The sequence below is a fragment of the Leptopilina heterotoma genome, unplaced genomic scaffold, assembly GCF_015476425.1.
Source record: "Leptopilina heterotoma isolate Lh14 unplaced genomic scaffold, ASM1547642v1 Lhet_1922, whole genome shotgun sequence".
NCBI lineage: Eukaryota > Metazoa > Arthropoda > Insecta > Hymenoptera > Figitidae > Leptopilina > Leptopilina heterotoma.
In genome coordinates, this window is record NW_025110912.1 from 85,562 (window position 1) to 110,321 (window position 24,760).

At 30.1% G+C, this 24,760-nt stretch overlaps 1 protein-coding gene across 1 annotated transcript in view; it reads right to left on the bottom strand.

Annotated features, from left to right (window-relative positions):
• LOC122500975 (WD repeat-containing protein 55 homolog) overlaps positions 1-24,760 on the bottom strand; it is a 65,647-nt gene that overhangs the window by 39,757 nt on the left and 1,130 nt on the right. The gene's annotated exons all lie outside the window — the stretch shown is intronic.

A 24,760-nucleotide genomic window follows, 5' to 3' on the forward strand; every position in this document is an offset into this window, starting at 1 on the left:
TTTCTGTTGAATGAATTTAATTAGAAATTTTAATTAACTTAGATTTTTGAAAAATTTTAATTTAAAATATTCCAAAATTAGTTAAAGTTTTTAGTGTTGCATTTATTTAATTATAAATAAGGCATAATATTTTTAATTAAATAGTATACTATAACCAAATTTAAGTACTTAGCATTTTTTTTATTTCCTTTTATTATAGTATTATTATTTTAAAAGCAAATATTTTAAACAAATGTAAAATATTTTTTTTATAAAAAAGAATTCACAACTATTTACTGCTATAATTATTAACATTCCAAAGTATAATACAATAAGCAAATAACATTAAACTATCTACGGCGACAAACAAATTTTATAAAGTATAGGGTTAGTTACTGCGGCATTCCAGCCAAGATATCTTTTGCATATAAAATAGTATATTGTGCAACAAGTACAGAAAGAAGCTGTTTTCCGACGAGTGCAAAGTTTGCTGTCCCGAGAGAAGCAAAAAAATCTAAATTTTACAGGGGGACCAAATATGTCTTGTTAAACAATATTTTGAGTAGCAAAAAATTCTAAACATTACAGGAAGAGAGAATATGCCTTGTTAAACAATATTTTGACTAGCAAAAAAATCTAAATTTTACAGGGGAACCAAATATGTCTTGTTAAACAATATTTTGAAGAGCAAAAAAATCTAAACTAAACTGAAAGATAGAATATGTCTTGTTAAACAATATTTTGACTAGCAAAAAAATCTAAATTTTACAGGGGGACCAAATATGTCTTGTTAAACAATATTGTGACTAGCAAGTAAATCTAAACTTTACAGGAAGAGAGAATACACTGGGGTCAAAAAGTTTCAGTACATTTGTACTGATTACTGTTAAATGCTCGCTTCACTTAAAATTCAAATATTTCTGTAAAAATGGATGTAAGAGCTATCAAAGTAGGATCATTTTATTTTATTTTATTTTGCATTTGAAAGCAAATAAAGAGCAAAAAAATATGGTATAGTTAAATTTTTGAAAAAATTATGTTTTGGTGTAAACCGCGCTGAGTTGACCCCAAGCTAGCGCGGTTCTTTTATCTCGGAAACCCTTGGAGCAAAAAAATCATTCTCAACGGCTAAAAATAGCAAAAAAATAAGGCAGTGTTGATTTTTGAATTTTCGAAAGTGGCGCCGCTGAGTGGTCTCACCTTTTTAAAAAGTTAATTGTAAAAAAATCCCACTGTCTACTAAAATCGCACGTGGAATTTCCCATATATGGGAAATTCCACGTGCGATTTTAGAAAAAAAAATGAAAAAAAAAATTGAAAAAAATTGTTGAAAATTCCGACGTCGTAAACTACGTTGTACATGACGCCGTAAACGACATCGTATCGACGTCATATATCACGTAGTATACGACGTCGGAAACGAAAGCGGAAATTGGGATAGTGAATGACGTAGTATACGACTTCATAAACTACGTAGTAAACGGCGTAGCAAACGACGTCGTTTACGGTGTGGCGAAAATGATTATTTTAATATTATTTAATAAATACGTGAAAAAAGCAGTTATTATATAGAATAAAAATTATTTTAATTAAAATAAAATCATACATCATTTCAAAAAGGTCGAATTCCTAATTGACAATAAATAAGACGTTGTTTTCATATTCAAATTATTTTTTATTAATATAATATAAAATATCTTTTTTAACATTATGTAACTCATAACAATTTTAAAAAATCTAACATAAGTGAGATAATAAATACAATTACTTAAAATATGGAGTGTAACAATTATTTCACTTAAACATTTAAAGCACTTTTCAGATAAGTGCGCACTAATGTCGTTTTTAACTTAATACAAATTTAAAAGTTATTGTAAAATATAACCTATGTCATGTAAATAACAAAGATCTAGTAATAAGTAAAAATATCTGAAGTGAGATGAATTTAAATTAAGATAATAAATAAAATCACTCATATTTATAAAAGGATAATAATTTAACTTACAAAGTTTTGAGCATTGCTTACAGCATTACGTACCAACGGTCGTTTTTAACTTATTACAAATTCAAAAGTTTTTAAAAATTTTAGAAAAAGTCAGGTAAAGTAATAAAATTCTTGTAAGTAATAATTTTTGAACTAAAATCAATTTCCATTTTAAAAATTTGGAACATTTCTCAGAAAAATGCACTAACAGACTTTTAGTAATTAATAATGGTATAGATTTGGCACAGCGCAAATATACTAAGTACCATTTCACCCATATGAAAACAAACTTTGGAAATGTCCATGGTTTGTACTACTGATTGTTCCCTAGAGATTTCAACAATCTTTTTCAACATGCTACATGCTTCATCATAAGCGTTTGTTGTAGTTAATTGTTCAATAACAGTGAATTCTAATTGATTTACTGAATAACTATTTATTTGAATCAAATACAAATTATTCAAATCAAATAAATGGAGTATTTTAAACTAATAAATAATTATTTCAATCAATTATAAAAATTATTCAACTCAAATAAATATTTACTAGACCTAAGTATTTTGTTTTATCGTATCAAATAAATAGTTATTTGTATCAAATACAAATTATTCAAATCAAATAAATGTAATATTTCAAGCTAGTAAATAATTATTTGAATCAATTATAAAAATTATTTCATTCTATATTTAATACAAAATTTTTTTTTTAAATATTTAGTATTTTTTTAAATTTATTAATATATTATTATATTATATTTATATATTATATTATATATATTAACTGATTGTTTAACAGACTTTTAACATTATTTACAAACATGTTCACACAGATTTTATTCACAACACAACACACAATTTTATTATTTTATATAACGCTTAAAAGGCTTAAAATGAAAAATATTCGCTCGCATGTGGGATCGAACTCACCGTCCCCCCACCCCTAACGCATACCGAAAGTCTTAAACGCACGTATTTAAACCGCTCGGCCACAGAAGGCTGGAAGGCATCACGCCTAATCTACTATATCAATACCAGTGCCGTATATTCTGTATCCAAATAACACATTTTTATTTGTCGAAATATTTTTTATTTGTCTTCATAAAATAGGGTATTAGTATTAACTAATTCATTATTCGTATATTAAATAATTTAGTTAATTAGAATCGATAAAATAAATTTACCTATTGGGTTAAATATTTTTTATTTATATTTAATAAATGAAATATTTAAGTGAAATAAATAAATGAACAGTTTCAAGTAATTCATTATTTTCGTTTCAAATAATTATTTAATTGATTGAAATATTTTTTTATTTGTCTTGATAAAATAGTGTATTAGCTTTGAATAACGAATTATTCGGATTGAATAATTAAGTTTATAATAATGAATAAAATAAATTTATTGTGTCAAATAATTTTTATTTGCATCAAATATACGAAGTATTTGAGTGAAATAAATAAAAGAATACTGCCGTCCAGTTTAAAAAAGGCACTATCTACATATTTTACGAAAAATGAGTTCTTTATACCGTTGGATTCGTAATGAAAAGACGAATCTAATAGTCGTGTTCGTAATTGAAAATTATAATTAAATATTAGAAGATAATTAGCTGTTAATTAAACTATCTACAGAGATTTTCGAGAAATATTTTTTAAAGTATCACTATCTGCAGAAGGAGACGACCTATCTACAAAATTTTCAGGATTTTCAACCCACTTGACCCCTGAAATCCTGATTCACGAGCATGTACATAGGTTAATCAGTAAACTGATTTCAAAAGTCACAAAAGTAGAGAACTATGTACATAGTGACGTTTTTCGTACATATTTTTCTCGAACTTTGGTTAACTTTCCGCGAGAGAGAGCACTATCTACAAGTTTAATTATGCAAATAAAATAAAAATAATAAAATAATTTGCAAATAAAGCTTTTATTTTGTATTAACACATATATTTAATGCAAATTAAAAAACAATTTTAATTATTTTTTTTGTAAAGTTAACATTTAATTTAATAAAACTTTAATGCAGAACATAATAATCAAATAAAATAAAGTTGTAAAGTTAAATAAAATTTATGTATTGAAAGGCTGATAGTAAAAATGGTTTAAAATAATAACGGGAGCAAAAGTGGAATAAGTGACTTAGAAGCAAAAACAGATTAAAATGATTGTGTAATTTCTTGATAAATTAATTATAATAATTACAAAATATGAATTCAAATAAAATAAGTTTTTTTATTGTTGACAATATTTTTTAAGCATTAATATAATTAATTTATCAAGAAATTACATAATCATTTTAACCCGTTTTTTCTCTCAAGTCACTTATTCTACTTTTGCTCCCATTATTATTTATTATAAACCATTTTTACTATCAGCCCCTCTATTATTCGTGATTTTTCGTTCGGTATTTTCAAAATTAAAAAATATAATATAATAATAAATAAAATAAAATATAAAATAATAATGAAAATATAACAGAAATAAAGGATTGTGTTAGAAAATAATGTAGATAGTGACGCTTTAAACAGGAAAGTGGACGGACAAAGCAATTTTAAACCACGGTGGTCTTCAAGCACTTTTAGGTTTACCTAAAATGAGTCAAAATTGTGCTAACGCAGTTTTATTTGGAATCGTCCCAAGATTCCAAATTTTCATTTCCGAAAATCGTAGCTGATTCTTTTTTCGAAAAAAACATATATAGAGTAATGTCACCTTGAGTGGACCGCCTACGCTTTTTTCTAAAAAATTCTTTGTGAAAGCAAATTAATCGGAGGTTTCTATTCCAAGCTTTAGTTTAAATCCCTAGATAAGTGTTTATACCATAATAGCTTTGATTTTTTTATTGGAAAAAACAATTGACTTTTTAAAAAAGCTAATTTTTAAGGAATGAAAAAAGTGTAACCTTGAGTTGACCACTCCTAAAAAATTGTAAAAGTTATTCTAAATTCTTTAATGTATTTAATATTTCTGATATATTGAAACAAAATTTATGCTTATGCAGCTTCAGACCATGTATGTGTCGCAATGTTTACAAGTGAAACCATTTTTAATAATTTTGTCACATATCACATCAATATCACAAAAAAATTAATAAAGAACATAAATCATAGTTTCAAACTAATTTATTGTCAATTTATATCTAAAAAATGTGACATTAAAAATGGAAAAAACAGGCAGTCCACTCATGGTTATAAACAGTGGTCCACTCATTGGTGACAAACAACTTTTTATGGCAGCCATCACAATTTTTTTAGTCAAAATTATCACTAAATTAAACTAAGACAATCAATTTCAATGTCCAAAGTAGTAGGAAAAAAATAAGTTACCTTTTAAAACTTAAATTTTACACTACTTTTACACTTCCAAATCACTTTACTCATTGAAAGAGCGACTTCTTTTTTGGTTTGTGTTCTCAAAAATGCGTTATATCAAACGGTAACGTATATGATTATTGCGGAACTTAATTTCTTACGGTTTCTAGGTGCGGTGCTGCTATTCGCACTATTTATTTCACGTTTCCGCTGACAGATAACTTAAAAGCTCAGGCGGTCCACGCCTAGTTTCCGACGTCGTAAACTACGTTGTACATGACGCCGTAAACGACATCGTATCGACGTCATATATCACGTAGTATACGACGTCGGAAACGAAAGCGGAAATTGGGATAGTGAATGACGTAGTATACGACTTCGTAAACTACGTAGTAAACGGCGTAGCAAACGACGTCGTTTACGGTGTGGCGAAAATGATTATTCTAATATTATTTAATAAATACGTGAAAAAAGCAGTTATTATATAGAATAAAAATTATTTTAATTAAAATAAAATCATACATCATTTCTAAAAGGTCAAATTCCTAATTGACAATAAATAAGACGTTGTTTTCATATTCAAATTATTTTTCATTAATATAATATAAAATATCTTTTTTAACATTATGTAACTCATGAAAATCCTTTAGAAGAACAAGTATAACAAGTTAATAAATATACACTGAAAAAAAATTTATTTAATTCAAATAATTCAAATTATTTGAAAAATATTTATTTGATTCAAATACTTTTTAGTTGGATCAAAAAAATATTTATTTGATTAAAATAACTTGAATTATTTGAATCACACTTATTTGAACCAAATAAATCGTATTTGATTCAATTAAATAATTAATTAAATTGAATAAATGAATTTGTGTAATACAAATAATGAGTTACTTGAAACTATTCTGCCGTCTTTTTTAAAAAAGACACTATCTACATTTTAGCTCAATCGGAGATATTGAAGGAAACGCGTTTGCATCTAGATCTCTTAATAAAATTAAAAATTTTGTAAACAAACTTATGTTCTTCACTAATTCGGACACGCTCTTTTTATTGGTGCAAAAAAAATTATTAATTTTAATTTATTAATAAAACTGTAGATAGTGCACATTTTTTATCCGAAAATTATGGAGATTACATGAAAAGTGCACTATGTGGTAGATAGTATACCTACGTTTCACGGTGCTCTTCAAGCACTTTTAGGTTTACCTAAAATGAGTCAAAATTGTGCTAACGCAGTTTTATCTGGAATCGTCCCAAGATTCCAAATTTTCATTTCCGAAAATCGTAGCTGATTCTTTTTAAAAAAAACATATATAGAGTAATGTCACCTTGAGTGGGCCGCCTACGCTTTTTTTCTAAAAAATTCTTTATGAAAGCAAATTAATCGGAGGTTTCTATTTCAAGCTTTAGTTTAAATCCCTAAATAAGTGTTTATGCCATAATAGCTTTGATTTTTTTTTATTGGAAAAAACAATTGACTTTTAAAAAAAGCTAATTTTTAAGGAATGAAAAAAGTGTAACCTTGAGTGGACCACTCCTAAAAAATTGTAAAAGTTATTCTAAATTCTTTAATGTATTTAATATTTCTGATATATTGAAACAAAATTTATGCTTATGCAGCTTCAGACCATGTATGTGTCGCAATGTTTACAAGTGAAACCATTTTTAATAATTTTGTCACATATCACAAAAAAATTAATAAAGAACATAAATCATAGTTTCAAACTAATTTATTGTCAATTTATATCTGAAAAATGTTAAACTGAAATTAAAAATGGAAAAAACAGGCAGTCCACTCATGGTGACAAACAACTTTTTATGGCAGACACCAAAATTTTTTTTTAGTCAAAATTATCACTTAATTAAACTAAGACAATCAATTTCAATGTCCAAAGTAGTAGGAAAAAAATAAGTTACCTTTTAAAACTTAAATTTTACACTACTTTTACACTTCCAAATCACTTTACTCATTGAAAGAGCGACTTCTTTTTTGGTTTGTGTTCTCAAAAATGCGTTATATCAAACGGTAACGTATATGATTATTGCGGAACTTAATTTCTTACGGTTTCTAGGTGCGGTGCTGCTATTCGCACTATTTATTTCACGTTTCCGCTGTCAGATAACTTAAAAGCTCAGGCGGTCCACTCAAGGTGACATTATCCCTATGGGAAATTCCACGTGAGATTTTAGTCGACAGTGGGATTTTTTTACAATTAACTTTTTAAAACTGTCTACAGCGTAGACCCTTTAATTTAAAACAAAGAACACAAATAGATTAACATTTATACGCTGCAGACAGTTCTAAAAAGTTAATTGTAAAAATATCCCATGTGATGCTTGCAAGTGATTTTTGAAAATGTTTTAAAACTCATTTAACACATCAGGCCCATTTCAGGACTTTTGGAAACTCTCCTCTATATTATAAGGTATAAATAAATTAAAAAAAAAATTTTTAAATCCGGCCCAAAGTTAAAAACAATTAATTTGTTTATAAAAAAATTTTTGTTTACATTTCTTAAAACTCGAAAGAAAACTAAAACTTTCATTCTTTGACAACTTTTTCCTAAACTCAATATTTTCGGAATTATAAGCTACTGAATATAGGTCTACAATTACAAGTCAAAAATTTCGAAAATTCATAACTCGAAAATTTGTACAATTAAACAAAATTAAAAAAATACGTATCTGTTTTTTTCGATACAGAATAGAAAAAAAATATTTTTTGGCCGATTTTAAGATGTGGACTTAAATATCACGTGGAATTTCCCATATATATGTTTTTTTTCGAAAAAAGAATCAGCTACGATTTTCGGGAATGAAAATTTGGAATCTTGGGACGATTACAGATAAAACTGCGTTAGCACAATTTTGACTCATTTTAGGTAAACCTAAAAGTGCTTGAAGACCACCGTGTGTAAAACGGTTGCAAAAGCCCAATTTTTTTTTGACAAAATCTTAACCCTGTCATAAATAATACTACGAACTTCTCCAAAATCAACTCAGAACAAAGCTTAGAATTTTTTTCACATAGGCTATACAGTGCATGCCAGATTTTTATTTATGACAGGGTTAAAATTTTGTCGAAAAAAATTGTGTTTTCGCAATCGTTTTACACTTGTTCTCAAGAAAAAAAAACTGTCCAAATAAATGTTGAAAAATGTAATTAATAGAAGAATTTCGTTTTTCTTAATGAGCTAAGATAATAAAAAGATTAATTATTTACAACTTCCATTTTGATTTATTTCAATTAGACTATTAGAACCAGAGATAACATTGTCTCCTATTATTGTTAATAAATACAATAATAATTAAGATTTTTTAATAATTATAAAGCAAATTCGTTTAGACAGATTCAGTTAATAAATAGTTCTTTTTTCGAATTTTTTGAATAATCGCTTCCGTGTAAAATCTTGTACCAAAGTCGACCATTTTTGAAAATGTCGAAAAATGGGGTACACTGTGATGTAATTCTGCACCTGTACGGTGCAAAAATTTTTTTCCAATATTGGCCTTTCGTATACAAACATATAAGATTCCACGCTTTCCAAAAATATTTCTCATTTTTTTCAAATAATTTTTTAACAGAGATATTTCAAGTCAAATTCGAACATTTTTCAGGGGCCTATCATTTTCTCGCGGATAGTATAGGTAGTTTTTGAGGATGAGGATAGTTTTTGGAAAATTCTTCTTAATGCTATGTTAGAGCACTAAATTAATTCTCAATTCCGGTGAAAGAGATTTTTAAAAATTCTTACTTTTTAGTGTAAGGAACTTATAGCTATATACGTCAAGCCGGTAGTACCATACGTTTTCTTAAATAGTTTAACTGCTTTAAATTTTTATATATGGTACTAAATTAGCATTAAATTAGTTCTAAATTCCTGTGAAAAAGTTTTTTAAAAATTCTTTTTTTTAGGGTTTGGTACTTGGAGCTATACGTCAAGCATATGTAGTACCATACGTTTCCTTAAGAAGTTTAACAGCTCTTAATTTTTATACACGGAAAAAAAAGTACGTGAATTTTTCATTGACTCGGTACTTGACTTTTGGATACGACACAAAATACTAAAAACAGTCTAGTACTTTTGCATGAGAGTTTCAAAAGCAGTCAATGAAAATTTCTAGTACCTTGCTTGAGAATTTCATTGACTTTCAAAAAAACTGTAAAATAAAAAAAATAATTTCCACTTGTTCACAGCGTTTTTCTGAAATTCACTCATTCATTCACATATTTGGATAATTAATCACACAAACAAAGAACAATTATTGTATCACTTTTCGACGTTCGTCAACACTTATGAACTAACCTATAACACACACATATATTCGCGTATAACTTAAATATAAACACACACTTAACACTTAAAAGTACGTATCGAATTGTTCTTATATACCACATGGTGAAATTTTTCACGACTTCTGAGACATACTATTTCACTGAAAACTGAGACTTACATAACATTCTGTTTTGTGAGAAACACAAAACAAAAAATATTTTTTTGAAAGTCAATTCTTGAAGACAAATATATATTAACACTATTTGTTTTTCATAAAATAATAGTATATTCACATCTGAGATTAACACAAACGGAAACAGACGATCAGCTGGCATTTACCTTGGGTAGAAACGCACAACGCACACTGCGCATGCTCTACAGAATTTTCAAGCGCAGTCAACTAATCTTTCACGTACTTTATAAAACTGAATAAATGACTTTTCGTTAAAATTTAAAAAACACTGTTGCCCATACTAGTACTAAAATAACTCTAGGACTTTTCTATATTTTCTAATAAAAAGTATATGATACAGCCTTGTACTTTGTGTTCTATCCAAAAGTCAAGCACTTTCAAGGAAGGATTCACGTACTTTTTTTTTCCGTGTATATGGTACTAAATTAGCACTTAATTAGTTCTAAATTGTTGTGAAGAAAGAATTTTAAAAAATGCCTTTTTATTTCCTTTGTCTACTTTTTTAGGTTAGGGGTATTTTTTAGAAAATTCTTTTTAATGCTCTGTTAAAGCACTAAATTAGCTCTAAATTCCTTTGAAAAAAGTTTTGAAAAAATATACATTTTTATGTTTGCTAGGTAGTTTTTGAGGTTAAGGGTAAAGGGTTAAGGGTTAAGGGTTAAGGGTTTAATTTTTGTAAAATACTCCTTTTAATTCTATGTGAGAGCACTAAATTAGTTCTAAATTTCTATGAAAAAAATTTTGAAAAAATATTTTTTTTTCGTTAGGTAGTTTTTGAGATTAAGGGTAGTTTTTGGGAAATTCTTTTTAATGCTATGTTAGAGCACTAAATTAGTTCTAAAATCCTATGAAAAGAATTTTGGAAATATGTGCCATTTTAATTTCTAAAGATAGTTTTTGAGGTAAAAGGTAGTTTTTGTGAATTACTTTTAATTTCTATTCTTGAGCACAAAATTATCTCTAAATTGCTCTGAAAAAATTTTTAAGAAATAATTATGTCTTCATTTTCTTGTAGTTTTTGAGGTAAAAGGTAGTTTTGTTGAAAATTTTTCTTGTGCATTGTTTGAGCACTAAATTAACTCAGGTTAAAATTAGTTTTTGGAAAATATCTTTCAGTACTAAGTTTGAGAACTTTATTAGCTTTAAAATTCTATCGAAAAATTTTTTTTAAAATTTGTTTCTTAATTTTTATTAGGTAGTTTTTGAGGTTAAGGGTAGTTTTTTTTAAAATACTGCTTTTCATTCTATGTGAGAGCACTAAATTAATTCTAAATTTCTATGAAAAAAATTTTGAAAAAATATTTTTTTTTCGTTAGGTAGTTTTTGAGATTAAGGGTAGTTTTTGGAAAATTCTTTTTAATGCTATATTAGAGCACTAAATTAGTTCTAAATTCCTGTGGAAAAGTTTTTTGAAAATTGTTATTTTTTAGGGTATGGTACTTGTAGCTATACGTCAAGCTGGCAGTACCATACGTTTTTTTAAAAAGTTTAGCAGCTCTAAATTTTTAAATATGGTACTAAATTAGCACTAAATTAGTTCTAAATTCTGGTATAGAAGAAAATTTTTTTTGTAAAAGTGGTACTTGTAGGTTGACCTACCTGTAATTTTTGCTTAAAGTGGAATTTGTGATAGGGGAGACTGGGGCGAAAAGTTAAATTGTGAAAACAGTTAAAATTCATTATGTATGTTTCGAACGGAAATAGTTAGAGCATTGCAATTTTAATTATAGAAGGGTGTTATCACCCTAAATAAATGTCCGGAGTTATGTGACATTCTGCTAATTTTTGTGGTGTTCATATTTAAATTTTTTTTCATCCTACTTTTGAAAATTTTTTCGTAAGAGAAAATATCAACTTTTAAGTTTTTTTTTGCATTTATTCGCACCGCGATTTTTTTACTTCATTATTTGGGTCCCCTGAAGAGATACCTAAATGTATTTGCTAAATAATATCTTTAGTCAGATTTTTTATATTTGTTTTTAATGCCAAAAACGCACCCTGGGGCGAAAAATTAAATGTATTTTTACATGTTATTAAAAAAATTTTTTTTTTCGTTTTTTGGGTTTATTTGTTTAAAAATTATTCATTTGACATTAGGCAAGTACTCTATCAAAAAACAAGACCGTTAGAGATGTGCAAAAAGCTCGAATTTCCGAGCCGAGCCAAGCCGAGCCCAAGCCGGCTCGATGTCAATAAACCTTCAATTTCAAAGTGTATTTCAATTTGCTAATTATAATATATGCGAAAATTATATGATTTTTCTCTAGAACTCGAATTTACTTAACCCTTTAAGGACCCGTGTTGCTTTCAGGCAACATGAACATTTTTTTATTAACTAGTGCATAAATTTCTTAATTTTCAAAACTGAATATTAAAATAATAATCTTCACATAGTCTGAAAAATTTTGTATGACAGACACTGGTCTTCAAATAAAAAACTTTAATAACTTTCCCTGAAAAGTTTGCTTAAAAATCAAAAATCGCGATTTTTTAAGAAAAAATTTGGGTTAAGAGCTCGAAAAAATTCGAGTACTCGAATGCACTCGCGTACTCGAAACGTTCGAGTACTTGAAAAAAATCAAGTGCTCAAAATTATTCGAACTTTGCACAGCTCGGCTCGAGCTCGAACTGATTAGGCTCGGCTTGGCTCGGCTCGAAAAATGAAAAGCTCGAAAAAGCTCGATCGAGCCTCGAGCTTCGAGCTTTTTGCACACCCCTAAAGACCGTTCACGTAAAATAAACAAAATTTTTTTTTTGAAATTTTATTTTTTTAACTTTATAATTGTTCTAAAGCTTTTGTTAAAAAACTCAGATCTTTTATTAACTAAATTACTTGTTTACGTATACTTTACACATCTACTACTTAACACCTATCAGAAAATAGTTTTAGTAGGCTAAAAATAGAATTTAACATTTTGCCCCAGTCATTTAACTTTTCGCCCCAGCATGGGGCGAAAAGTTAAAAAAAAACAAAATTTTCAAAAAAGGACAAAACATGTATTTTATGCGAAAATATCATAAACTTTTATATTGAAAGTTCAATATTTCAATCATTCAAATGATATAAATTAACTTGGATTTAGATAATAATTTCCTAGATTTTTACCGATCTGAGAAAAGTAAGTGGGTTTACCCCAGCCCACTTGGCTTGGTATTTTTCCGGCACGTGAGACAATCTGAGCGGGAGGTTTGACGTCGAGGTATAATGATGTGCACCGTCGATTATTGTCCGGTACACACCATTAGAACTCGACTGTCGATAAACCGGTTGTACTCAGGAGAGGTTTTCTACAGTTTCCCTCTTCTCTGGCGAGAAAACCCATTGACGGGTGGTCCAGGCGTAATGCGAGTACTAATAAAGTCGGCTGTAGACGCCAATTAGGTTAATATATAGAAAATTTCTAAGTAGAATGGTTATGCTTAATCCAAAAAAAGTATTTCTCGGGGACTCTTGTCGAAGTGCGTAAGGCCAATAGGGCAGGAGTATAAACAATAAAAAAAAACTAAATACGGTTGGAAAGCTGATTAAATATTGCGTAAAATAAGCCGTCTTTGATGTCATTTCGTTGACTATTTTTTAAGTTGTAGAGTGAGAAATAAATGAAAAGAACCGGACAAGTGCGAGTAGAACTCGTACTAAAACCGAGGGTTCCGTACCCGTACTGAATTTTTCTTGAAGTCTAAATATAAAAATATATACGAATATAAATCTGCAGTCCACTACCCTAGTAGAAATTTGTCATAGTATCTTTAAGGGCACTGGACAGTTCCACTGGAAAATTTCGAGGCACTTTACAGTTAAACTGGCTAAAAACTATAAAGTGATGTCACGCTAATTTCTTCAAGTTATTGTCCAGTCAAATTTTACAGTTTCTGATCATCAGTCCTGTAGAAAAACTATACAAAATAATTCACTTTGAAAATATAACGTTAAATTTTTTTGTCAACAAATTAAATAAATTAAAATTTTACGAAACTATATTTTTACTGTTGGTGTAGGTAATTCAGTAAAGTAATTCAGTTCAAACGAAAAATATCTAGCGGTAACGGGGAGCGAACTCGGGTCACACTGGGACGAAATACCTAAACGCACGCTTACGCATCACGGCCGTTCTAGTCGATGGACGATTCCGGAACAATAAGAATCATACTCTACCGGCAGGTAAAGCAGTTCCCTTTTTCATCTTTTGTAGCTCAACTGGCGAATTACTGGACAGCTACTGCATAACACTCTAAAGTTAAACTTATTGATTATTACTGTATAGAAGTTCTGTCTGTCCAGTTATTTTCATGGTACTGTCTAGGCGTTCCGTAAAATTATGTTTCAAAGTTTGTCGTGGCGTTAGCGCTACCGTCAGTCCAGCAACTGAACAGTGTTATGTAGACATTTTCCATAAATACAGTGTATACACTGATATAAATAATTCGCCGGTATAACTAGAATTATGTCTATTTTTTCCGTAAGGAATTAGTAATAAATTGTTACTGGCTACTGTCATTAATTATAGACAGTTCTGTCTATAATTAATTCTATGCAGTAATAATCAAGTTCAACTTTATATTTTCTTTAACAGTGTTATGCAGTAGCTGTCTAGTAATTCGCCAGTTAAGCTAGATTAAACTTCCATGACTAAAACTGTACAGTAACTTGAATAAATCTAGTCATGACACGACAAATTTCTACTAGGGTAGGTCAAGAATTACACGGAGAAACTTTTAATACCACTAATTCTTAAAACTGGTGAGACATTTTAGTATGTTAGGTTAGATTCAAGGGAAAAACGACATAAGTTATAGAAATTGCTATTGAGACTATCAAAAACACTCATTCAGTATATATTTTACAGTTCTTCATAAGGAAACTAACGAAAATTAGTATGTTGTTTTAGAAAGAAAATAATAATTTTTGCAAAGTTGGGAAAGCCATGAATTAAAAAGAAACACAACAAATTAATTGTCTATAGATACTCATAGAGACGATAGTGATACTTGGATCTGATGGTAGATGGCATTAGTGTATGTCACTGTAACTGTAGGTAAATATATTTAACACGACGCACACACGCACACGCAAGTAAAGAGTAAAGACACGACGATTGGTCACGGAAACCGAAAGATCGCACGATTCGTTAGAAGTACACAGCTGAATCGTCCTTATATATTAAACGAGTGGAAAAATATGTGCCTTCGAGAGAGAGCATTTTTTAAAATAACTTACTAATCAAATTATGTAAATAAGTAAAAGTCGTGAAAAAAATTATGTTATATTGAGGAACAGTTCTTGAATTTAATTTGGCATGAGGAGACATTCACGTTTATTAATAAAAGGTTTTTTTCTTTCATACACGTGTGAATTTCATCTTCGAAAACATTAGGGTTAGTTCGCGACGTCAGGTGATGGACTCGGTGATGCTCGGGCGAAATCGGTTAAGTCCGCCCGCAGTCCTTCCAAAATTGGTATGTTACGTTAGAATGTCTGTTATATATTCTATCTATATGTGGAAAAAAGGTTAGAATTACCGTATTATTTCACAAACAAAAACTAGCATTTTATTCTTTTCTAAAGAAAAATAAGACTATTTCTAATGCAGATAGTAATTTTTGTACACCGAAGGTTGCTTAATATATAACGAACTTATCATATTTTCGTATTAATGTTGAAATTATTAGCACAACGCACGAAAAATCCTCACATTCTAACGTACTTTTAGAATAAAGATAACCAAATATATTCAATATTAGAAGAAAAAGTTTCTCCGTGTATGAGCGCCGGGGGGGTATAGTATATTGTGCATCTAGGGAGGAAAATAGAAGATTTCCACGAGTGTGGATTTTGCAGTTCGAGGCGTAGCGAGCACACGAGCCGAAGGCGAGTGCTGCGAGCGAAGACGAGAACTGTAAACACACTCGTAGAAATCATTTTTCTCCCGTGGTGCACATACTATTTTTTCTAACACACGTGAACGGAAAGTACAACCACTTCATAAAAAATTTTAACGACAATAGTGTTTTCAACCGAAAATTTATTATAATAATAGTATAATTTTTTAAAACGATTAATTATTAAAAATTAACAATTTTAACAATAACAATAAACAACAATTTAACAATTTAAACAAATTAAAAAACAAACAAAAACAACAATTTAACAATTTTAACAATTTAACAATTTTCAATAAAACATATATTTAGTCGTAAATAAAGATACATTTTATCTTTACATTGTTATTAAAATATATTACATGTGATTTTGGACGACAGGGAGGTAAAGTACTTTTCTCTCCCCGCTATGACGTCAAGGGGAGGTAAAGTATACTTTTCTCTCCCCGTTATGACGTCAGAGGAAGGTAAAGTAACATTCCCTCCCTCTCGTCGGAAAAGACATACTTTCCACCCTCTACACAGGTAAGAAATGATGTACTTTCCGTGCGTGTGTTAGAAAAAAATCTTTTTTTTACACTGAGAAAAATAGAGTTTGAAAAACTGAGAGTCAATATTGAAAAAACTGGACTCAGTCCAGTAAAAGTACATTAATTCATTTCCATCAAGCATCTTAGGGTGTTGCGTATAGTGTATAGAGGGCCTTAGTTCCAAATGTCACTGTAAAGAGCATTGAAACACAGGCGAAGATTATAAGGTGCGCTGCAGTGTGCATAGTAGAGAAACTGGACTCTTCTTCGAAATTTTCACAATGAGGGAACGCAGGCGCGGAACCTGTCAAAATAAATGGCCGACGCGACGCGAAACGAGTGTTTCCTTTTATTCACTTCGTCAATTTTATATAAAAAAAACAATAACCAATCATTAAAAAAAAAGAAATATATGTTAAATGCACTCTTTATATATTCATATTCATTAATTCACAAGTTTTATTCTTCCCACATCTTCATACTTACAATTAACAACTAAATGCATCGGCAAATCTTACAATCATACGGGATTGAACACCTACCTAACCATACAACTAAATATACGCATAATTATAAATCGCACGCTTTTACATTAAGCCTCTCGGCTACGCAATCGATGGGGGAAATTTCCTTTTTAAGAAACATCCCTTACCAATGAAATAAATTAGATCATGCGTGGACTTTACTTTGTAATTAATGTAAGTATGGATGTCAACAATATTCATAATATTGAATAAATAATAGGGACGCATGATTATTCCCCAAATGTCATTTTTCCGAAATGTCATTTTACCGAACTGCACTTTTGCGAATAGTCATTTTTGCGAATAGTCATTTTTGCGAAAAGACAATTTTGCGAAATGTCACTTTTGCGAATTGTCTTTTTTGCGAATGGCCATTTTTACGAATTGTCAATTTTCCGAAAAGTCATTTTTGCGAATCGACATTTTTAGATTTGTCAATTTTTCGAAAACTCATTTTCGCGAATTGTCATTTTTACGAAAAGACATTTTTGTGAAATGGCATTTTTGCGAAAAGTCATTTTTACGAATTGCCATTTTTGCGAATTGTCATTTTTAAGAAATGTCATTTTTGCGAATTGTCACTTTTGCGAATCGACATTTTTACGAATCGCTATTTTTACGAATTGTCATTTTTGCGAATAGTCATTTTTGCGAAAAGTCATTTTTACGAATTGTCATTTTTGCGAATTGTCATTTTTACGAAAAATACAATAGTGAATTTATAGACCTACAAGTTTTCTATTGTATTTTTCGCAAAAATGACAATTCGCAAAAATGACTTTTCGGAAATTTGACAATTCGTAAAAATGACGATTCGCAAAAATGACTTTTCGGATAATTGACAATTCGTAAAAATGGCAATTCGCAAAAATGACAATTCGCAAAAATAACAATTCGCAAAAATGACAATTCGTAAAAATAACTTTTCGCAAAAATGACTTTTCAGAAAAATGGCTTTTCGCAAAAATGACATTTCACAAAAATGTCTTTTCGTAAAAATGACAATTCGCAAAAATGACTTTTCGGAAAATTGACAATTCGTAAAAATGGCGATTCGCAAAAATGACTTTTCGGAAAATTGACAATTCGTAAAAATGGCGATTCGCAAAAATGACAATTCGCAAAAAAAGCTTTTCGAAAAAATGTTAATTCGCAAAAGTGACATTTCGCAAAATTGGCTTTTCGCAAAAATGAGTATTCGCAAAAGTGCAGTTCGGTAAAATAACATTTCGGAAAAATGACATTTGGGGAATAATCATGCGCCCCTAAATAATATTGTCAACTAGTTTAAATTTGATACGGTTATTAGAATTTAATAATGAATAAATAAAAAACATTAATTTTTTCTTAATTACCTTGAAACCTTTTTTAAGTTTGACAGTCCTCATGGTAAATTTGATTATTCTTTTTTTTCGTGTACAAAATAGTGAATTGACCTTGAATGAAATGTATAATTAATTATTCTCACAGCAATATTTAATAATTTAATGAACTTAACTGCACTGCATAATAGTTGAGAGTAGTAAGAGTAAGTGAAACGGTAAGATAAGTGAACGACCATTAGTGTGAGAGAGAGAGAGAGAATAACTTGTGGTTTTCGAGTAGGTATCTACTTTATGTGCACGGCGTTCCTTTTTCGAAAGAACTGGACTGAGTACTATTTGTTCAATATTCGCTTCTATTATTGACTTGTGTTTTGTACACTGCCGCGTTCTTTTAACAATTACATGAGAAAGTAATTTCTCATTCCAATTTTTTTTACTCTTATTCCCTCTTAGACTATATAAACAGTCTTGTTTAAGCTGATGAATGGGATAACTTGTGTTGAGTCCCAAACTGTTCAGCTATGAAACTTCTAATACTATAGTGTGTACCTGTCACATATTATTCTATAAAGGAGTACTACACTGACTGCATAAACCATTTTTCCATTTTTCTCCGTGTACTAAATTGTAAAAAATTTCTAGTTTTTCTATAACCGTTTTAATAGGGTTTCTACTGGATACGGAACCCTAAAAACTATCAAATTTTCTCATTTTTTTCTCTTGACTTCAACTTTTTCAAAAATCTAGAAAAAATTAGATAAAATTTTTTAAAAACACAGAAATTTCCCACAGGTCTCCTCAGAGGTGGGCAGGTTATTCTAAAATGTAACGCTACAAACTTGGTGAGAGTTGTTCAAAATGACTTCCATATTCCAAATTTTCAAACCGATAAATCGTACCTGATCCTCTTTTCGAATTATCTCTTTTACATATAGTCGGAAACTTAAAAACTGTATTATCTTAATGTGGAAGCTTTGATTCAGAAGACTACTGATTTTTCGTTATTAAAAATTTTTTAGTCAAAGATTTTATAGATAATTATGTTCAGGATTTTGAGAAAAGTTGGGGTGGGGGAGAGTGGGTCAAAACGGGGTGCTTAAGGTTTAAAGCGCAAAAAAACGAAAATTATCGAATATATATTTTATTATTTTATTTAATAACCATCTTTGGGAATCAGTCTTTCGTAATAAAGGCGTAGAAAGGCCATCTGTTTCTTAAAAAAGCATAAAATTAATAATATGGAAAAAATTGCAAATCTCCCCATCTTGCCCCAGCGGCAGGCAAGATGAGGTACCCTAAGGAGTAAGATGGGGTACTAAAAAAGCAACTTATTTCTGTCGACAAATTTTACAAGTAAAGGTTGCATCTTCATCTTCGTCATCAACACCAGCACAACTGCACTTTACCATCGCTAATTAATAATTTAACCTGACAAACTTTTTTCTCTTTGGTCACTCTTATTTTATTCAGTCAGGCCTTGATTTAAATAGTTTTCTTTACTTCCCTTATTTCTCTTTTCTTTTGCTTAATTTGTGAACCCCGTCTTGCCCCACTCTCCCCTACCCCATCTTGCCCGCACCTACGAAATTGAATAAAACGATTAATTACTACAATGTACGATTCAACAAAGAAAAAAGACATATGCTTCCCTTCTTCTGTAACCCTTGCCAGTTATAAAAAATGTTATATAGTTCATTAACTGTTATTATTAAATAATAAACGCCTCCTAAAAAATGTGAAAAAATGACAAGAAAATCGGCGAAAACAGTTTTTTTAGTAAAACAGATAAAAGTTTTGTTCTCATGGCTTTTAGGTTTTGTAAACAAGAAACTATCGTCTCGGTGCAGTATTATGTAAAATGTAATCGCGATTGGTTAATTCGTTTGTTAAATAGGGCCGGTACCCCGTTTTGACCCACTCTCCCTTATAAGTCCCAAAAATCACTTTTTAGCAGTTTCTGAAAATTTCTATCGGGTAAATCCGACGTGGTACAGACTTGATATAGGAGTCAAATTGAAGCTTGAGCCCCCTACTTTACGAAGATATTGCGATATTGCTAACGAAATAATTAGCTATCAAAAGTGATTTTTTTAACAGTTGGCAAGCATAAAAATGGACTCACACTCCGTAAATACAACTGTTTTAAAAAATGATTGGATTGGTTTAGAATTTGTTACTCAGGGGTTTCAGGGTCGCTGATTACGAATATGATGTCAAAATAAAAAAATCTGTGGACAGATTCCTAATCAGCGACCCCGAAACCCCTCGAGTAACGAGGACAACTGTTGAAAAATCAATTTTGACAGTTAATTTAGTTTGTTGTTGGCAATATCGCTATATCTTCGTAAAGTAGAGGGTTCAAGCTTTAATTTAACTCATATGACAAGTCTCTGCACGTCGGATTTACCCAGTAGAAATTTTCAAAAACTACTAAAAAGTGATTTTTGGGTATTTTACCCCCAATTTTCTCAAAATCCTGACGTGATGGGAGGTTTTTGTTAAATGTTAATTCGGATTTAGCGCACCAAAAGCTACGGTAAATGACTTCTCGATCTTAGACAACGGAAATTTTTATTTTTTGCAGGCTTCTGAAATTATATATATATATTCATATATAGCACTTTAACATGTGACAGACGTGTCCAAATTCCAAAAATCAAAAAGTTTCTTGAAGAAGAGACAATTCGGAACCATAATTATCTATAAAATCTTTGTCTAAACAATTTTTAGTAACGAAAAATCAGCAGTCTTTTGAATCAAAGCTTCCACATTAAGATAATAACTCTTTTAAGTTTCCGACTATCTGTATAAGAGATAATTCGAAAGGAGGATCAGGTACGATTTATCGGTTTGAAAATTTGGAATCTGGAAGTCATTTGGAACAACTCCCCATCAAGTTTGTAGCGTTACATTTTAGAATAACCGGTCTACTTCTAAGGAGACCTGTGTTCCGTTAGAATTTCATCTTTAAAATAAGTCTTCGAAAATTAAAAAAAGGTTAATCCGTCTTCGATATATCATTAAAAGTTTGAAGCCGTGTTGCAGCCGATTGGTGCATTGAAATTCAACTGTGACGAATCGATTCTGTCTTCGCGCGGCTGCGAATGAGAGTGAAAGCAGGGACGAATTCATGTGGAAGACCGATGAACTTTCGAATCTCTTTATATTCTTCGTGAAACATCATTATTTATTATTCCCCAGCATAAATCTGTCTCTTTTTTCTCTCCCAATCGCAGCCGCGTGAAGCTAGAATCGAGTCGCCACAGTTGAATTTCAATGCACGATCAGTCGCAACATGGCTTCACACTTTTAATGATAAATCGAAGACGGATTAACATTTTTAAGGCCTATTTTAAAGCTCAAATTCTAGCAAAGAATTTTTAAGGCAGTTAGCTGCCATAAAAAGTCTTTTTACGGCAGTTGTGCAGAACTGCCTTATGGCAGTTTACTGAGATTGAAATTTATATTGAGATTGAGAGATTGGGATTGAAAGATTGAGAGATTGAATTATTGAATGATTGAATTATTGAGAGATTGTGTGATTGAGAGATAGAGAATGGGATTGAAAGATTGAATGATTGAGAGACTGAGATTGAGAGATTAAGATTGGGACTGAATGATTGAATAATTGAATGATTGAATGATAGAAAGATTAAATGATTGAATGATTAAAAGATTGAATGATTAAATGATTGAAAGATTGAATAATTGAAAGATTGAAAAATTAAATGAAGGATTGAGATTGAGAGGTTCACTTTTTCATATCAATGGCGAAAAAAATAGCGTATGCGGCTCGCACGTTGCAATTTTTAGGTTCGGATGCTTTCAATACTCGCTGTCTGTGCGACTTCGGCTCGATTTCGGCTTGACTCCGACTCGCTTCCGTTTCACCTTCGTCTCACCTGCGTCGCACTAACGACAACTCATATTGAAAACGACATCCTCACCTAAAAAGTATTGCTTTACGTGCTTTCCACATAATATACTATTTGAGCGAACTTTATCTTCTGTTTACTAATAGTTGTTAGTACAAAAATTGTTTACTGCTCTCAAACTATTGCTAAAACAATTCCTATTAATATCTGCGTCATCAAATTGAATTTAATTCACAATTCAAATAAAGTAACCAAAGCCGATAATCAGCAGGAGATGTAAAATTATTTTTTGAGCAAACTTTATCTTCTGTTTACTAACAACTGTTAGTCAAATATTTTTTTAAAGATCTCAAACTATTGCTAGAACAATTCCAATTAATATCTGGGCCATCAAAATTAATTTAATTTACAATTCAAAAAAAGTAACCACAGCCGATAATCATCAGAAGATGAAAAATTATTTTTTGAGCGAACTTTATCTTCTGTTTACTAACAGTTGTTAGTACAAAAATGGTTTACTGGTCCCAAACTATTGCTAGAACAATTCCAATTAATATCTGGGTCACCAAAATTAATTTAATTAACAATTGAGAGCGTGGAACGGATAACTGCCTGCAACGCATGGTCGAAAGGGACTATCCAGTCAGACAATAGTGTGCGCCTCTAGGCCTCTCACTAATGTCTGAATGGTATAGTCCCTTTCGACCATGCATTGCAGGCAGTTATCCGTTCCACGCCCTCAATTCATAAAAAGTAGCTACAGGCGATAATCAGCAAGAGATGAAAAATTATTTTTTGAGCGAACTATATGTTTGGTTTACTAAAAGTTGTTAGTACTGAAATTGTTTACTGATCCCAAACTATTTCTAGAACAATTCTAATTAATATCTAGGCCATCAAAATTAATTTAATTCACAATTCAAAAAAGTAACCACAGCCGATAATCAGCAGATGATAAAAAAATTTTTTTTTGAGCGTACTATATTATTTGGTATAACTTTAATTAATCAATTATTTTAAGAAATCTATAGGGGAGGGATATGCACGTTGAGACGGTCCGCACGTTAAGACACTAAGATACTATAACCTGTGTAACTGATAATACCAAAAAGTTTATTGGGATTTTGACGTATCATTAATACCAAATTTTTTAATCAATAGAAGCGCGAAAACTCCTGTTTTTTCGGTAGAACTAGAGCAAACCAATTTTTTAGTTTAAAAAAGTGTTTTTCAGGATTTCTGTTAAGTGTATTTAGTTTATTCTTTAATAGCAGAAAAAAGTGCGGATAACATTTACATATCAATTTTGGTTCTACTTTAATGTTCCGACGAAAATTTAGACATACTTTAACATCTACAAATAATTTCAAAGCTTTAAAAAAATAACGGCGAGGTCTGCACGTTGAGACACACTGTGGTACGCAGGTTAAAACGCTCACGATGCGAAAATAGTACTGCCATTAAAATTGGTTATGAATCCACAATTTTTAAGCGTTTTACATGTTCCTCACCTGTAAAAATTGCGAATATAAAGATTTCGACTAATTATTTTTGTGCAAAATAAAATTTTATTTTTTGATTATCTTCTTTAAGTTAATTTTTAATGTTTTATTTTTTTTTCTTTGCGCTAAAACCATCAAAACAAGTAAATAAACAACAAACAATTAGAATCTGACGTAATTATTCATTTTGTTTCAATTTAAAATAAATTACTATAGGTGTCTCAACGTGCGTACCACTTTTTTTGGGGTCAAAAATAACATGTTTAAAAAATCATCTACAAATTTTTCATTTTTGTCCAAAAAAATAACTTTCTTCGGCAATGTTGTAGCCCTGGACAATACTTTTAAAAAAACATTTTAAATCTTTCGCTAAATTTTGTTTGTTAAAAATTAAAACTGAAAAACAAAACCCGACTCAACGTGCGTTCCTCTCCCCTAATTTTACTTTTTAATTTTTTTTTTATTGTTTATACTCCTGCCCTATTGGCCTTACGCACTTCGACAAGAGTCCCCGAGAAATACTTTTTTTTGGATTAAGCATAACCATTCTACTTATGAAATTTTTTCTATATATTAACCTAATTTTGCGTCTACAGCCGACTTTATTAGGAGTACTCGCATTCGCCTGGACCACCCGTCAATGGGTTTTCTCGCCAGAGAAGAGGGAAACTGTAGAAAACCTCTCCTGAGTACAACCGGTTTATCGACAGTCGAGTTCTAATGGTGTGTACCGGACAATAATCGACGGTGCACATCATTATACCTCGACGTCAAACCTCCCGCTCAGATATTTTTTTTTTCATTTTAATGGACTAAAAAGGCACCCCAAATTGCAAGTCGGTTCATTGAGGTTTGTTCGAGTTATCGTCGAGACGGGATTTTCTACAGACGGACGGACAGACCGACGGACAGATCGACAGACAGACACTTCTCTAAAAACCATTTTTTTGGAATCAGGGGGTCATGAAACGTGAAGATTTATCAAAATTAGAAATTTCTCAAAATCGCACAAATCCAAGACTTTCTCATTTTTGATGAGAATGTAAATAACAAATATTACGAAAAAATTAAAAAACAGCAAAATTTTCGGATATTTTGAGTTCTTTTTTGTTCCTAATTTTGTATACTTTTCAATTTTGCAGGAAATAAATTTATAATTTTGTTAAAATTAATTCATTTTTACTTTGATATTAAATACAACTCTTAAGCTTTAAGTTACACTTGGTCTTTTATTTATATGACTCTCGAAATAAATTTTTTAAAATACTGGGGTATAAAAATATATAAAAAATATAAAATATATACTGGGGTTAAACCGTAGGGAGGTTAACTAAAAGTGAGTTTTAATTTTATTAAATTTAGTAGACATT